This window comes from Lichenostomus cassidix, chromosome 1 (assembly GCF_008360975.1).
Source record: "Lichenostomus cassidix isolate B80296 chromosome 1, HeHo_3.0, whole genome shotgun sequence".
Taxonomy (NCBI): domain Eukaryota; kingdom Metazoa; phylum Chordata; class Aves; order Passeriformes; family Meliphagidae; genus Lichenostomus; species Lichenostomus cassidix.
The window spans coordinates 112,740,848-112,756,236 of NC_139479.1; the positions used below are offsets into that span (position 1 = coordinate 112,740,848).

The 15,389-nt window shown below is 39.6% G+C and overlaps 1 protein-coding gene across 2 annotated transcripts in view; it reads right to left on the minus strand.

Moving 5' to 3' along the window:
- Positions 1 to 15,389, minus strand: part of EPHA3 (EPH receptor A3) — a 176,493-nt gene that overhangs the window by 88,048 nt on the left and 73,056 nt on the right. The window lies entirely within an intron of this gene.

Here is a 15,389-nt window from a genome sequence, read left to right on the forward strand (position 1 = left end):
AAGACCAAGAAGGAGCAAGGGATCCAAAAAGCCTCTATTTCCACTTGCCAGCTGCAGCTTCTCTTTTCACCACCTCCTCCTTTTTATCACTTCTACATGCTAGAGCTAAAACTGGGTTTCTGGAGGCGCTCAGAGCTGGCTGCACTAACCCCTGCCAGCAGCTCCACTTCAGATGTTTGGATAGCTCACAAAAATCAGCCTGCTGCAAACAGGAAACACCCAAAGAATATTTAATACCAGGCTCCAGAAGGATTTAAGGGCTTGCAGAAATCAATAAAAGAATATGTCTTCATTCTGGCTGGAATTGTAACATGCTGACCTTGGAAGGCAGTAGGAGAAACAAAAAAAAAAACCCACTTAATGAAGACTTTAGTATCTGTATCCTGAAAGCAACCTTTACCCATCAAAATAGTCATTATTAATGATACAGAGCACGTAGTATTTATGAAGAGTATACTTTCTCAGAATTTTGTAGAGTTTTGGCATGGAGGCTTTGTTCAAAAATAGATTTTACCATGGCAGATGTCCTCACACGCTTCAAAATCCAACAGTTCCTGCATGCAATTCCAACAATAAGGAGTGAAGAAGAAATGGTGTCAATCAAACCCTTCTTTCCAGCTATTGTAAAACTTGCACAACATATGACTATCAGTTTACTAGAGATCAGTTTCCAAAACTCTGTGCTGCAGGATCATTTCTGCCTCGAGCTGCTGGGATCTCAGCTGGATTTCTTGTGCTCTTTGACACGTAGCTATTGCAAGCAGTGCAAAATTAATGGAAAGTAGTTTATAAAATATTACCAGTGTCACATTCTTCACTCCCTTCTTCCTGGAGTTTATAATGACATAAAATGCGTCATATGTGAATATCACAGTCCCACCTAAAACTCTATTGGTTAACAATAATTTTTTTCCCTTTTCCCTCAACAGCACATTACAACAGTCAATACTTTTCTGAGTCAAAACACCAGAAACTGAACATCAAAATTGCAGGTAGCAATTCAAACACAAACAATATTAAGACAGCAGATAAATATTCAATTATAGACTTTTTTTATTCTGTGAGTTAGAAACTCATTGATGAAACTCAAGATGAAGGGCTGGCTGCCTTTATTGTGTGCTGAAGCTGCAAAAGATTTCCAGCACTAAACTCTGAATCCCAATACAAATTAACACCTTTGGAGTGCTGAAAATAGATAACTGTTCCAATAAGATTTTTGTTCAGTTGCTGTTTAACTACCCCTTTATTCAAACTGGAGCTTTTTTGGGGGGTTTTTGTTTGGGTTTTTTTGTTTTTGTTGGTTTTGGTTTTTTTTGGGGGGAAAAGAAAAAAATCACCCGAAGTGTTGTTTGATTAGGTTTGCTATTTCATACTTGGAGAAAAAGTATTTGGGCCTAAATTGCTGAAACAACTGATCCCTCAAGGCTGATCTGCTGCAGGGCATCCTGCTTTTGGGAAAAGCTCTAGAGGAGGTGAACTCACTTATTTGAGATCTGAAAGAGTCTATTAGCTGGTGTGGAAGACCAGGTTAAGTCAGAAAACCTCTGCTGAAAAAGCAGTGCCTGATTAAATGACCAGCCAGCACACTACTTCCCAAAACCAGCACAGCTTCACTGTTTCCCACCTTTAATTTTTGTCTTCAACTTGCTTGTGCTGCTTTTGAGGCTAAACTTAAAATTTGGTTCTGCTGGCTGCCCGTGGCATGAAGAAGAACCAAGAGATCAGGCTCACCAACACTGCTAATACAGCTCTGGTTTCTAGCCAGTAATTCCCACATCATTTCACTGGGTTCCTCTCTCATTTTGTTGATCCAAAAGATAAAGAACATACAGGGAGCACTCTATGACTTTCACTCATGCAAGGTAGGTAGGTATCGACCTGAACTGCAGCCATTCCTAACAGCTGTTCTGATGGGACTTGGGGAAAAAATAATAATTAAAAAAAACAAATCTGAAAGGCAATGATGGGACACCTGACACCCTGGAAAACAGCCATTGCCTGCAGGATGGCTCCCTGAGCCGAGATCGATGGGGACAGAAACGCCACTTGTCACTGCCGAAGTGCTTTGATTGGTGTGAGCTGTACGACAGGCAGCAGAGACAAGATGACAATGTGTCCCTGGGCTGCTGCACCAGGCCCTGGCAGCCTTCCTATCGATCTGGAATTCAATCTGAGCAGCTCTGCCTGCTCTGCTGGTGGGAGGATGCAGACCTGCTGTCTAAGGCAACACTCACCCTCAGCCTCTCTACAAAGTTCTCAACTTTCTGTACATATTTTTTGTGAAATATAACATTGCACTGGAAGAATTCCAGCAGGATTTTCAGAGATTGAATAATAAATAGCATAAGTAATGATATTTATTAATGCATTTAATGCCACTTCATGGTTTTTCAGATCAGGGTTCTGATCCTTTTAGAGTTCTCCTAGTTTTCCCTATCCTTGCCAAAGAATTGAACACAGTAGACCCAGACATCTTGTCTTACTAGATAATAATAAAATCCTTTTGGGACATTTCATTAGGTCAGTATAATATATGCTGAGAAGGGGGGAAAAAAGTTATCTTTAGGGAATTTGAAAAAAAAACAAAACAGTGGTTAGTAATTTTGAATTCTCAAATGTAAGAACAGGACAGAAAAAAATATTCTAAAGGTAATTTACATCTGCAAAACAGTATTATTGTCAAGAAACAACACTTGCATTGATTTCAAAGGAATGAAGCACACTTACTGCATTAAAGCAATATATTCTTCTCCTTTTTAAACATGCCCAAATAGATTGAAAAGAGGGTCTTTTCCAGTCTTGCATGGAATTATGCTTGAGATGCTAAACAGTATTGCTGATTGTCTCTATACTCAGAACTAATGTTTTGGCATCTGAACAAGTTTTAAAAGGCTTAAGCTGAAAATGAATGAGGACAGCCAGCAGCACCTAAAAGGCATAATACACACCTTAGGTATGCTGTAGAGGAGGTACCTTTTGCACATAAAACTCTGCACTTCTGTAGGACACTGCTGAAGATGAATGTCCTCATTTAAGGAACAGTGGGATGTCACTTGTGATCAATTAGCAGAAATTCTGTGTGTACAACTGGCTGACACACCAGCTTATTTCACTGCGCACTGAGCAAATTGAGCCATTCCTCTGAATTTTCAGCTCCATTTAGCCTAGGCATTTATTAAACTAATCTTTAAGCCCTCAACCAATCATCTATGGAGATCTGCTTTGAAGGAAAGTATAAAATGAATTAATGATGGAAAGCTCACGATGTTTCTTTTCTAAATTAGGCATATCTGGTACTTTATCTGTAAATATTATAGTGCAGCAATTGTACCTCATTGACCTTTTCCATATTAAAGACAAACAGGTCTGCACAACCTTTCAAGCATATTGCTCACTGCTTGGAGAAGAATCTATACCTGACTGATAACAGTTTGCTTTTTAGTCAGAAATGGCCACTTTTAGCTCAATGGAAACGGATACATTTCATTAGGAAGAAGGTCACTCTTCCCAGTTACAAACATATAAATAAATAACAACAGAAGGCATCTTGCCTCTCGTCAAAAACCTTTTAGGGGATGACTTTTAAGAGGCGCAAAATGGACTGAAGGCAACTCACTCCTAATGAATATTGATGCCAGATAAACATCTTCAAAGTGCCCTTGAAAGCCTGCATAAATAGTTTCATTTAGTTTGGGTTTATTTTTAATAAAACTGCTTAATTTAAAAAAAAATTTAAAAAAAGGAAATATGAAAACATCACAAGACAGCACTTGTGGGAGGAATGACCTCTCAGACCCTGCTCTCTGCCTCACAGAGCCCCACAAAGGCTGATGCCAAATCCTGCATCCCCTTCTATCCCTAAGAAAGTACAGTCACTGAGGAAAAATACCTGTATGAATGAGGGCAGCAAATAGCAATCACAAAGCATACAGGTACCACATTTCAGTTCCCTGCTGGCAGTAAGTGAAATTTATCTCTGCGTCTCACCTAGGGAGCTCCTCAGCTGCTCAAAATAGCAAACGACAGCAACATCTGGAGCTAGGGCATCCCTTCTTTATTAAATCTTGCACTATGTTCTATGTTAAAAGACTTCTCAATGGGGATAACCATTTGGATTGCAAATGTCCCCATATTTAAGTGTACTGAGCAGGATATTTTGGAGAGCAACAGGAATAGTCTGGTTGAGCTATTTATGGTATTACATGAGATATTCATGTCATTGAATGAGATATTCATGTCACCACATGTGAGGCTTCCACATTTTATCTAAAATACGAGTTTGCTCATACCCACAATGGCACGAGAGCAAGACAAAAGACAACTGACAGTACAGATACTAAACGTGACACCAACCAGAATCATGAAACAACTTTCTGGCAGAGGAAATCGATGGGGAATCTGGAATGTCCTCCTGCTGGGCCTACACATGGTATTCCACTCAGTGAATGAAAAACTGGATTGTTTCACTGGAACAAACACAGGGAGCAATGGGAACCCAGAGCTGCAAAAGTTTTCATTTAATGAACTTGGTAAACTAATCATGTTTCCATAACTCAGCCTGACAGGCTGATTTCCCCACCTGAAAGAAGGCAGCTTCTTCAACCTGAAACCACCTACAGAGCCAACCACATGCTCACTGCTGCCTTTATTCTAGAGATATGGCATGCCTGGATACTGCTGGGGAGCCAGCAGAGCACTGGAATGACATCAGGCAATATGTCTTGAATCATGCTGCAGTGTGCTTGGGATTAGAAACACACCTTCAGAAAGGGAAAGGTGGCCAAGAGAAGTTACCACAAATCTGTTGTCATTCAGGGTAATCTTCATTCAGCAGCAAAGCTGACAAAGTCCAGTTTAAGAGGTTACAGGGGAATTAAAGGGTGCTATCACAAAGACACATTGTAAAAAGTGCAAACCCATTGTGAAGCTTCTAAAAGCAGAAACAAGCACCATTTGTGAATAGTTTTGTTGATTTTTGTACAGCGAAGCATAAAAAGCTACCTAGCAAAGTAAGGTGGTGCTACTCTTCACATAAAGATTAAAAACTTTGGGAACTGAGCTGAAACTTCTAGAAACAACATTGTTTGAATATCAATTGTATTAGGCTGGCAAAAAAATATGATGCTCTGAATTTCTCTCTCCCTTTTAGATTTACCAAAAGTTCAGGTTTGTAACCTTCTCCTCAACTCCAAACCATTTTTCATTGACAAGTCACTTTCTTCCCCATTAGAAAAAGACAGAAGTGTCACGCCCTGAAGTTAGAGATCAAAGCTTTGAAAATATGAACTGGCATCACTGGTTCTTTTCATAACAGATACTATTCATACTTAAAAAAAAAATCCAATCTCTTTCCTCTTTCTTGCCTGACTTCACAGTCTTCTTATTTTTCAACCTGTATTTTATGTACTGCAGGAGCTCTTGCTCTCTATAGCTCTGATTCAGGAAGTGTGTTTAAAATATACTTTAATTTAAGCACGTCCATATATCCTACGGGGCAAGGCATATATTTAAGTGCTGTTCTAGATGAATGCCTTTTTCCCTCCTCTCTGCCATTTTTATCCCCTGGAGGGTCTTTACCAGGTAAAACACAGATCCAATTGTGTTAATCCTGCTAATTTAGGGTTTATTCATACAGGATCAAGACAATCCCAAACCCCCTGCTGCTTAAAAACTTCTGTCTTTTATCATGTTGTTACTGCAAATTAGTATTAAATGTGGATGAACTAAACAGGTATTTAATTTCTGGTCTTACACACTTGGAAAAAAAAGGCAAACAACACTAAGCTGTTATTTGCCTTTATGTCTTACTAAAGGAATAAAGTTAAACAGGAAGCCCTTTTAGATCTTGGGTCCCTAGAATCTGGAAAAATAAAGAACCATATTTGAAACATGAAGTGGTAAGAAATTGTAAAAAGCTGATAGTTCATTACTGCAAAGCAGTAAAAAGCTCTGTGTGAAGATCTACAAGGTATGTGGAAATGCTTCCATAATTTAAAAAGAGTCAGGAGATGGTGATAATTTCAAATGCAGCTATTTGCTAGTAATATTATCACTTACTAAAATGCAACCACAGTCTTGGAACAGCTATCATGACAGACACATTAATGCAAATACTTGCTTTGAGAAATTGTTGGCTCATATTTTATTTCATCATCTAATCATAACCTCACTGCTAAGGATAACACAAAACCCCAGAGAAATGCTTTGCTTCTCTGATGGGAGTTCAAAGCCACTTTAAACAGCTCATCCTGTCCTTTCTGCTGAAGCTAAGGATACTCATCTACAAATGGTGAGCCTGAAAATTTTTAAGATATTCAGTTCTGTATCTTTCTAAATTAAACAAGTGTTGCTTATTTGCTCAAAAATGAGCAGCCTTAAACTTTGAAAATCTGGGTATTTTTGTGTAAAATCTTCACTTTCCTAGCTGGTTTGTGGCTCCTGAACTCACCCTTGATTTTCTTCTATCCACTTTTTTAAGAGATTATTTCAACTCTTAGCCTTCCATTGAATGGCAAAACCACCTCAGCTAGGAAATCCACAGTGGAACCTTCTGGTTAAACACAAGGGGCTGCTTTTCCCAGGAGGAGATGACCCTCAGCTGCCAAGCCTGCTGATATCATGCTGTACAACAAATTCCAGTCTATAAAATTCCAGAGGAAGAAAGGTCAGTGCATAGGACAATCAGTTAAAAAATGTTGTGGCCTTAAAAGCTGCAAGTTTAATCCTTCAGTGCAATCCTCACTAAATATAAGTGGAGAGCACACATAATGGAAAAAAAGCTGCTGTTACAGCTTTAGCCAAAACATGATCTCCTGGAATCCCTCTAACAATCCATGTTCACATTTTGCAAATTAAACAGTAACTATGAAAACAAGCTTGAAATAACATATCTTAAATCAGAGTTTCCATTTCGCTTAAGTGCTTGCACTTTGTCAGGGACAGAGCATTAACTGCAACAACATCACAAGTGCACCCAGTAAAAACTCAGCTGTAATTGCTTGAGAAAAGAAATAAATTTCTCAGACCAAATACTTTACTTTAGACAGAAAAAAAGAAACAAAGACCTGTCAGATGACAGAAGAACAACAAGGCTTTTGAAATATTCATGCTGGAAGTGAACTGTAACACTTATTTGGAAACAATATGATGTGGGGATGCAAGGAGGGGGGAGTATTTAAAGATTACAGATTAAAATTAATTGTCTCAATTTACTCTGCAGTTTAAAATAAATAAAATTATTTATTGAAAAATATTTGCCTGATATATGTAAATCCATCTCTGGTTATTTTATTTTTCTAACAGGGAGTAAAATTACAGTGGTCTGGATTAGTACCACAGCTGCACTCCCTCAGAACATCAGTGACTTACAGATATGCCTTTTAATGCAGAATGCTCTCTTCAGTGTTACAGAAAAAAATACATTATTTCCTGAGTTCTGTGGGAACTTTGGCTTCCTGAGAGCACCATTTAGCTTATTCTCATAAATCTTCCCACCAAACTCAGAAAGCTCAGTAAAATTCACTCTTACTTAATCAAACTTATAAAATGAAGCTTTTTTAAAACAACATCCAAGCTGTTCAGCTGGGTCTCTACCCTTCACTACTGCTTTCAGCTCCTGTGTTTTTTTTTAATTTCATGTGAAACCTCTGTATCAAAACCAGAAGAGCACAAGCTACCTTTGCATGTGTTGCTATTCGGGCTCCAATCAGACACGTGCTGAAAAATACATACAACACCATTCCCATCATGGGCAGGAATTTAAAAAAAACCTCTCCCATCCACTCCCCTTTGCCCTCGGTGTAAGAAGCAGCTTGGGGCAGGTAGGATGATCAATAATCCATGGATGTGAAGCTCGGCGTGGCACGTGGCTCTGCTCACACTGGAGGCTCAGCTGAGCCTTATCAAAGAGCCTTTCAACCAGCGCAGAATTCCCGTGGCTGGGGGTCTGCTGGGGTCAGCATTACCATCACAAAACCCCCTTGTTCACCGTTTGTAATTCAGACAAAGGTGGCCAAATCGCAGGGGCGACTTTGAATTTGCAACAAGTGAGGCTGGATTAGGAAAGAAATTTATGGCAGCCGGCTCGGAGTGCTGTTAAACAATTCAAACGCTCTCTGCAGTGCAAGTGGAGAAAACGTGTGTCAGAGAACTTTTTCCTTTCAAGTGATTCAAGTTGATTTTGCTCAAAACAATGACAGAGTCCATGAGCCAATGGCAGCTGCCTAAACAGGGCTCAGTGCTGGAAGAGATGCACAAGAACAAATTTCCAGCGCAACGTTTAATCCTCTCTAAATTAGGCATGAAACAGAGTTTGTAGCCTTGCTGTGCTTCTCAAGTCCCTTCAATAAAAAGGTAATCTATAACTCATTATAAACAATACCCAAAACAAAGAGAATGGGGAAAAAAGAAAGAAAAAGAGATATTTCCTCCTTATGTCCAATGGTTCTCAAAGGGAATTTCCATGGGACTACATGTAAGATTATATCCCATTTACAATGGGCCTAGTTTAACAGTGAAAGTGTCCTGTCAGCCCTTGGGAAGCCCTGTTGGGACTTCAAACAGCAGATTTTGAAGTTACATGCAGGCATCGCTGTGCAAAGGCTGAAGCCATGTAGAGCAATTGTCATATTCCACAATTGTCATACTCCCATTTCCCTTGGCATTAACTCAGCAAAATCAAGGATTGCTCTATAAAAACTGTAAGAAAACCAGCAAAGAAACTGCAGTTAACCTGCTTATGATTAACATTTGTTTATGTTTTTGCTTCTCACTCCAAAAAAAGGTTTTCCAAAAACCTTGGAGAGCGTCAAAGCTTTCATTGCTCAATACTAGTGACTGCACAACTTTTACTTTAGAACACCACATTCCCAAGGAAGGATCTTTATTATTTAATTCCACACTTCCCCTCCCCTCACACACACACCCAAGACAGATTACAGTATTTTTAGGAATAAAAAAATGTGGCTGTGTGAACAAAGAAAATATCATTAAGTTACTACCCACAGATAGCCACAGCCAAAGCCCATTCATAATCTTGGTTCATCCTTTTGAAAAACACAATTTTAGCAAGACAACTCTTCTTCCAAGGGAAGGTTCACTTATTAAAATTAAAGGGATCACCTGCAAAAATACTAAAAACAGGTTTCCTCTCTTGAATTCAGGGCCCAGGAACATTACTCAGCTTTCCTCTGTTATCTCAGTCATTAACTTATGGATACGCTTAACATCAAAATATTTGTACAAGAAAAAGTAAGGAAAAAAAGGAGTAGCAGGCAGATATTCTATGAACCAGGGAGAGATTAGCTGCAAAAGGAACCAGGAAAAGTTGTGATGCAAGGCACAGCATCCTCACTGAGAGGCCTGATAGAGCTCCTTCCTTTTTCCACCCCTATGTGAGCTCATCATGTTTTTGGGTATCACAAAGAGAAACTAAATTGCAACTGCAGTGCTCTCACCACAATGGGGAACATTAGCTCCTTTGTGGAGATGGAATACTGAGGGCCAAAAAAAAGTCACCAAAACCATCTGTAGAATATGGGAAGGGGATTTGGTAGAGTTGCTCAAACCCTTGACAATAAAGCACTTTTCTTCTGAAACAACAGCAGCTTGGCCATTAGCATTTCAGCACAAGTGAAAAACGCATAATTCCATGCCATTCCGGGAGTGAAAGAGAGCAGGTTTTGGCAGGGTTTCTTCTGACTCAGCCTAGTTAATACCAGCAGTGGGAAGGGATTCAAGTGTTTTCCTTCCAGTGATTCTGCTGGCAGAAATGTTGGCATTTTTGCCAAGCTCTAAGTGCAGAGAAAGGCAGGAAGACAACTTCCTGCCTTCAAGCTGCCCCATTCCAGCCTCAGGTGGAGGAATTACCCATGAACTCACTGGAAGTAGGAGCAATCAACACTGAATAAGACATAATAAGTAGTTCTTATTTCATCTCTAGCTTAGACATTTATAAATTTATCATTAGGAATTTTTGCTCTGGATTTCCTTCCTTTTTTTTTTTTTAATTATTAGAACTATTATGGAGCAATTGAAAGTGAAATATTTAATGCCATAAGCATGCTGGTCTGTTTCTGAATGGACTTCATAGCTTCATTCCATATAGGAGATCAGTAATATGTCTAAACTGTCTCCACAGATGCATACAACAAAAATAAAATATTGAGAATGGTTCCTTAGAAAATTCTTTGAACGGTAAAATAAATAAATCCCTTTGAAGAACATTCCTCACCTATTTTAACAAAGAGAAAGGCTGATATTTGGAGGGTCTGAACTCAGCCCTGAGTAGCTGTGAGAAATAAGGGGGTGGTAAAATGCTTCTGTCAAAATGCAGACCACACAATTCTCAAGCCATCAGAGATTTTCCCCAACCTTGTCTCTGGTTTTATTCAAGGATTTGGATCAGTCTTATAAAATATCTTGAAACTGGTGTTGTCAATGACTTCATACCAAAATTATGGCTTACATTCACACCAATGCTCCTGCAAACCACTGAAGCCTAAGAAGAGGTGCAGAATCGACGTGTACAAGCAGTGAAACCCGAACACTTTGATTTTGCACATTCCTGACTGGTGAGACCTTTCAGGCAATTCAGTTTATCTGTAAAAAGAAACCAGCTGGCAGGCAGAAAACCCCTGGGCTTTGCACTTCAGTCCCTCCTTCCTCATCCATAGGCGCCACAGCCCAACAGGTAGCCGGAGGATGCCTGTGGCTAGCAGGGAGGACAGGATAGGATGCCTACTGCTCCCTGCAGCCAGGAGGCCTCCAGAGGGGTGGAAAAAGGGGTAAGGATGCCTCTGTGTCCCAGAAAAGGGAAGCAGACCAAAGGCAGGCAAGGCTGAGGCGAAAGGGACAGAAAGGACAGCAAACACCCCAGCACAGCTTTGCTTTCTCCTATTTTAGACGTTCCCTGATTGAAAATGAGTACAAAACCCACGTCACAGGTCAGATCTAAGATGCTAAAAAAAGGTACTAAAAAACCTCATGCAAGGCCTGAGGTAACAGCAAGGAGAGTTTCACCAAAGCTGCCAAAAGATGGACCAGAGCCTATAAAAACAGGCAGAGCAAACAGACCAGGATACTCTTGCTAGACACAGATGTCAGTGAGTCCCAAAGCAGATCTTCAGGTTGTGGCACCACATCACAAATGCAGTGTATTTTCCCATTATTTGTCCCAGAACGCTTTGAAAGTGCTCTGATTTAACCAACACAGGTCGAGCAGTGCTGTCCTGCTGAGGCCCTCCCTGTGACTGGCACACCAAGGCCTGACTCCAGCAGCTCCTGACATTTATTTCCTCTTCTATCATTCCCCTCTGTGATTTCCATTGGGAATTGCAGCGTGGTTGCTCATGGACTATTTGCTGACTCCTCTTTTTCTTTTTTAATGAGAATATCCCAAGGCCCCAGTAAGTCTATTTCCTAGATTCATATAAGTTGGAGATGGAAAAGACCTAGGTCATCCATGCCTTTGCTTCCCCTCCCTCCTTTCCTATTTTTCCAGTATGTGATTGTTTCCTGCAATGTATTTCTTCCCTGCCTGCTGGCCTGGTAATGTCTGATTTATCCACTGCATAAAATCAGCGCAGATAATTAATTACATGCTCTCAGTGAATGCACAGCACACTGCTACCCAGAACTCCAGCTCCCACACCAGCAAACAGACAACTGAATTCATTTACAAAGCAAACAATAATGTTGCTCACCAGCTCCTTAAATTACTTCTGGAGGCCTCGAAGCATTTTCTGGAACTCAGAATTTGGCATTCTGAGGATAATGTTACTTTTTCCCACTGATCCAGCTTGATTTCTACTAATTTTTCTGCTCCATGTTTTACTCAGTTTCATTTGCAATTTAGTTACCACAGAAAAAGAGCAATCTCTCAGTCTGGATTTTATGTTTCTTTTTCTCTCTTTTCTCCTCAGCTTCTACCAACCTGGCTGTGTTGTAACAGCAAGAGAGCATAAAATTTGTCTCAGCAATGAATAATATCTGAGGAAAAGGATGCAGGCAAGAGTTTCACTTAACAAAACTCTCATCTGGCATTTTGTTTTAAGTATTTTTTAAAGGTCAACTACTCTTGAAGGACTTTAAAGGTTGAGCAGGAAGATCTCAGTATCTGAATAAAATATAATATCCATAAGGTAGTGAAGCAGTGCAAAAATGTTATGGATGGGGAGTTTGACAAATTACAAGGTCAGTAATCACCACACTTCACCTGATTCATTTTCGCACTTCCTATTTACACTCCAGATCACAAAAAGCACACAACTTTCCTCATGTTTGTTTTGCTACTCCACATCTAATTCTCCCCCCATCCCATATGTCAGGAATACCAAAACCACAGCACATTTTTGTCTCCCAAAAGTACCCCCAGCTTGCTTGAAAGAGGCAACTTTTTCCTCTCAAAGGCACAACAGAACAACTGCAAAATGAGGCAAAGCAGCAAACACCTACCTGTGCCCTATGATTTCAGCAGGCTGTGCTCAGTGACCCCAGAAGGCTCAACCTGCACTGAAGCATTCTGCCATGTCCAGCCACATGTGCCCAGGCTTTTGGCCACAAAAAAGCATTTTTTAGTGGTTTGGGAAATTTTCATTCCATCCTCGGGGAAACATTCATTAGTGCTGACCTTGAGCTGTTAGTAACTGAAATTATTGGGGAACCCAAAAGTATCATTCCACTCCTTGTCTCTCTTCTGTGATTTCCTCTGACAGTCTTTGCCTCCAAACCAGCCTCCTAAACCTAATTCATGCACCAGGAAAGCCATCAGGTAAACTAAAGACTGTGAAAGGGTCAAAAGATTTACTATCCACCTCATCCTCTCTCCCATTTCAGCCTGCAGTTCATCTCCTGAGGAAATAATGAATATTAAAACCTCAGGACAAGAAGACAGACTTGCACAGATGCTGGGGAAGCAACCTGAAGGACTGTAAAGCAACCAGAATGCTCTGGAGAAGGCTTTTTCATTCTCTTTTCAATACTAAACACCAATTTCCTCCATCTATGAATTCTTCTTTTAACCCCCACAAGACAACCTTCATGTGAAACAACTCATAATACAATAGGGGGAGATCACAGCAGTAGGGTGGCTGACTGTAGGTTCAGAGTTCCAGGTTCCTGTAATGTTGGGAAAAGGCCTGTTGTCAACATTCCTCTTAGGATGGCTCCAAAAATAAGCACCTCCATTTGTTAATTTGTCTGCTTTTTACAAACCGAGTCCTCTGCCTTGCTCTTCATGTCTCCAAAGGAGAAACAGCCAACAATAAATTTGGGCTGGACCAAAAATTTCCCCAAAAGGACTTACAGAAGAACATATGCACATCGACTGACCTATCTCTTGGTCTTATTTCTATTTTTTAGCCAGGAAAGTGCTATGTATATAGCTGTGCTTACAGGCTAGTGACAGGTCAAGAAAAATAAAAATCTTATTTACAATTACATATACACAATACTTCCATATCTCAAAAATATCCTGAATGCATCTGAACCATCCTTGCAGAAAATCAACAAATTTCCTCTTTTTTGTTTGGGGTTTCTTTTTTTGGTTGGTTGGTTGGTTGGTTTGGTTTTTGGGGGGTTTTGTGGGACTTTTTTGAGGGCTTTTTTTGGTTTGGGTTTTTTGGGGGGGTTTTTGGTCAATGTAATCTGTGGAAGAAAGTTCTCATGCAGTTTAGATGATCATAAATGCAATTTTCCCAGCTTGTAAAACCAAAGAATACACTATGTGCAGACACTCTTTGAGGACATTCTTGCCTTTGAAGCGACTGAGATTGAGTGTAGGATGATAACCACTGGTTTTTAGTGCTACTACAAAGAACAGCTGAAATTCAAGTATTTCTTAAAGCTACCCACTATATCCTCATTCCCTGCAAAGACAGACCAAACTTTTATGAGTTGCATGGGATTTTTTTTTCCTTCTGAGAATCTCCCTGCTATCAGCAAAGGCTTTTGAAGCTCGTTCAAAACCCCAAATATTTGGAAGTGTAGCCTGCACTGTGCTAATCAAGGCAAGTGCTTATTTATAACATCCCTGCTTGACTCAGTAATCTCCCCTCTTTTCTTCATAAGTGAGACCTGAAACTGGCCTTTAGTTTTTAATACACCATGAAACCAGGACCTGCTCTGTCCCCATTATACATGGGGTCATTTCTGACACACATTCTCTTTTTGATGAATTCAATCCATGTTACAGCTCTCAAGAGATTAACTGCTGTTACAGCACAATTACAGCAACTAAGGCTTACTTTGACTCCTGAAAAGTTTGAGGGGTTTTTTCCCCCCTCCCTTTGTTTGGGTAGGTTTTTTTCATTCCTTTCTTTGTTAAAAATTGAGGGAGAAAGGAATAAAAAGTTTTCAAACTATTAATTGATGGTAATTGTTCTTATTCCATAAGCCTGCAAATCCTCCTTTTTTTCCCCATATAATAAAACCCTTTCAGATCCTCAGAGCAAAAAATGTCCTGGATTAACTCCTATTATGCAGCTCAGGAATCTGCAGGCCAGAAGAGGTGACATTAGCTTCCACACAGAGAAAGTCTCACAGCAATAATTTATGGTTATTCACAAGGGGAAACTTTGCAAAACCTTCCAAAAAATGCAAGCATGGCAGCAGCTCCTGCTGGGATCAGGAGTATCACTTGCAGCACTGCTTTACCCACAGTTTCACCTCCACACTTGTCAATGCATAAATCTTTCATTATCGCTGGGAATAACTGAGTGACACCTGGGAACACTAATGGAGATGAAAAAACACCCTAAAGACTCCCACATTTCCTCAAAACATATGAACTTGAGAGGTTTATCCAAAATATTATGGTCAGGCTCATCTTAAATATACTCATTTTATGTGCAGAGCATTCTTGACATGGAATAAGAGAGAAAGTTGTCCATGCCCTGCAGTTAACAACTACAGTATTGTAATTAATACACAGTGAATATTTCACTAGTGACCATGTATAGAGAAATTATATATTCCTCTTTATTTAAACATCCTGGTTATTTAAATCCTTCTCAGTACTGAGCACATTTTATTTAAAGTATAATAAATTTCTGCTTTCAGGAATATCTAATAAACATCCAGTCAAAATCCAAGGGTGTCACAATCTAAGTGTCAGCTATCAACCTTTTGGAAAGAAGGGTCCAAAATAAAAATACATTTATATTTTTTAGGCATTTTGTTTTCAACCTATTAGTCTTGGACCACTCCTAAAATACTCTGTGAAATCTACATATTGAATATTCAGTTCCAGTAAAATTTCAAATGTACAGATTTACATTTGCTGTGCTTTATTATACCTGAATTAGCATGTAGGGAGCAACCTGTTAGCAAATACTTCACACTGATAACTTAAAAAATGCTATTTATGGTTTTCATGCAACAGCTCTGGAAAA